Source organism: Pteropus medius, unplaced genomic scaffold, assembly GCF_902729225.1.
Source record: "Pteropus medius unplaced genomic scaffold, Ma_sr-lr_union100, whole genome shotgun sequence".
Classification (NCBI taxonomy): Eukaryota; Metazoa; Chordata; class Mammalia; order Chiroptera; family Pteropodidae; genus Pteropus; species Pteropus medius.
Genome location: NW_024350319.1, coordinates 1,150,853 through 1,153,719, shown reverse-complemented (window position 1 = coordinate 1,153,719; position 2,867 = coordinate 1,150,853). Strand labels below are relative to the sequence as shown.

The window sequence follows — 2,867 nt, the reverse complement described above, 5'->3', positions numbered from 1 at the left end:
CAAGAACAGGTAAAACTAATCTATAGACATGAAAAAGTCGTTGCCTCAGTGGGAAGGAAGGGTGTTTGATTAGAAAGAGACGAGAGGGTGAAGGAACTTTCTGGAAACTTAGGTGCTAGTTATATGGGTGTGCACAATTGTCAAAACTCATTGAACTGAAACTTAACCAGTGCTCTTCACTTAAAAATAATGAAGATGATTTTTTAAATGTTGACTGCTTTTTCACTTCTGATGAGGAAAAAAAGCATCTACTGAACTTACAAGATCTAATATGTGTGAAGAGCTCTCCTATCCAAAAACATCTTTCCCCACCAGCTAAGAATGGACTTCACACTCCGCTCCCCCCATTAGTTTCTCTTTTGATATAAAGCATTGAGAACTTTAAATAAAATGCTATATTAAATTTCCCTAAAGACTGTTTTAGCACAGTAATTTACGAGATTGGTTCTTCTTCTTAGCAAGGCATCTCAACCCACTATTGACTAAGGTGACCAAGTTAATCAAGGCCCTGTCCCTGGGCTTATAATCAAGTACATTTGTAAACCATAAATTTCCAAACTTCACTCCTTTCTTACAAAGTTTTGTGACAAAGTTATTTTTCCCTCTAACTTAGCCTAAAAAAGCAGGTGACTTCTATCTTAAAATCTAGAAACTAGTCTACGGCCATGCTACCCTTAACAAGCCTGATCCTGTCTGATCTTGGAAGCTAAGCAAGGTCTGGCCTGGTTAGTACTTGGATGGGAGACCACCTAGGAAGGCCAGGTGCTGTAGGTGTTAAAAAAAAAAAAAAAGAAGGGATTGTAAACTGACAAGGTCCTTGCAATCTGTGAGGTCAACCAAGGGTTGCTTCGCCTAAAAAAAAAAAAATTAAAACTAAAAAGATAACAAAACCAATAAAACCATGATTACCATCTCCAAATCACTGAAATGAGCCACCAATCTTTACAAACTAAGTTTCCACTTTGGGTATCTCATTCTCATTTCCTCAGTTCTTTTTTTCTACCTCACCCCTCTGACCCGGCTTTATGCCTCATCACTTACCACTTATTGACCAGTTTAATGGCCCCAGAAAAGCTATGGGAATCCTAAAATGCAGTCACAAACTTCTCTAGCATGATTCGTGGAACCCCTATGGGTTTATTGGAATATCCATTTTGATGATGTTTTATGGTTTAAAAAGGGCCCTATTGCTTCCCTAGTATGAACTTCTCTGTGATTTAAAAAAAAAAAAAAAAAAAAAGCAATGTGAGTTCCTTTGGGGGATAGAGAGAAGACATTATAAAAGAAAAATAGTATTATTTTCTACTAATACCAAGGAACTTCATTAGCAAACATTAAAATGCACTCGAGTAGTCATTACACTGAATTGTTTTGGAAAAGGCCCTGGTTTGGAAAAATACAGGGCAAAAACATCTTCAATCCTGCAGCTTGGCACAATGAGACAGCAGGATGACAAATGTCTTATTATTCACTATGATGCTTTAATATTTAGAGGACATCTGCTACTATGTTTCTCCCTCTCTTGAGGCACCTTTATCACAGGCTAACATTATGTTACTGCTCTTTCCCATGTCCACCTGTTACAGTGATAAGACACAGATTTACTCCTCCAGTATGTGGGAAACAAATTAGTCTTAAAGTCAGGAGGCTGAGCTTTTAGTCTCAGCTCCTGTGCTAACTATGCAGTCTCAGGCAAATATCTCAAATTCTCTTGGCTTTAGTGTCCTCGTATGAAAAATACAAAGTATAATAGACATAGTTCCAATGAAATGGAAGCTGACTTCCCTCTGGTCATTAGGGGTTTCTCAGGCCATAGAACCAACATACAGACAAGGGGTGATATATCCTTATTAGCAGTAACTGGCTTGCTTCTACATGGTGGGGAAAGGGTAAAGAGAGCTATGTTTAGAACTCAGATATTCAATGGACGACCTCTTAGCACTCCTTGGCCCAGTGGCCAAGCCTGGTCCTAGAATTTGCCTAATAAAGACCAGACTATCAATGCCTCATGTCCCACCCACATGCATGAAGTTTAGGTTTCTCCAAACATGATTTAGAAAAGCAGGCAAAAGCATCTTTATTCCTACAGCCTAGCACAAGGAGAGGGTTTTTAAAAAATTTAGCCAACATGCTGATAGAAGATAATAACAGAAATGGGAGTTTAAAGGCAGCCTTGAATATCGACTTAGGCTTTGTGACCTACTACAGAAGCAGGGATTGTACCAGCTATGTTTTGTATTACTTAATCATTTTCCCTCTCCCCACAATCTCTACTTTAAAAGAAAAACAACAAAGGTGGCTAACGTTTTAGGTTCAGGTGAACATATGGCCCATTTCTCATCATTCCAGATCTACTCTCTAAGCTTCTTCTTTCTCCATCCCCTGGGAGGTTGACCTAAATGCATTGCATCAGTGGGTTCTCTTGCCTTCTGGTTGCCAGTTGGGTTCAACAAAAGGAAGCACAGACAGAAGATCAGAGTAAGGAAGGGTGAAGAGTAAGGTCAGAGATTTTATGCCCTTTCCATAGTCATTGTACTCTGAGCTGGCTGTGTGTTTCCAGTAGAGGGTCATAGCTCCTGTCAAGACGCTCTCTTCTCAGAGTTCTGTCCCCTGGTTCTAATAACAGCTTTCTTTCCTCGCCCCTGCAAGCCTGTGTGTGGTTATGGTGCTCTCAAGTTACTAATACTAGGGTATATTATTATCACCTTTGGGTTCCTTACACCCTGACCACACTTTCGTAAATACTCCCTTTATTAAACTCTCTTCAAATTACAAAATTTGCACAAATAAATTATTTCTTTTCTAGTGGGGTACTGACTAATATATATACAGGGTTTCTTTTTTACAGGAACCACAAAGGGTTAGTT

The 2,867-nt window shown here is 39.1% G+C and overlaps 1 pseudogene; it reads left to right on the top strand.

The window, feature by feature from the left end:
* Positions 1-655: 655 nt before the first annotated feature.
* On the top strand, positions 656-774 carry LOC120583453 (uncharacterized; annotated as a pseudogene).
* Positions 775-2,867: the final 2,093 nt, after the last annotated feature.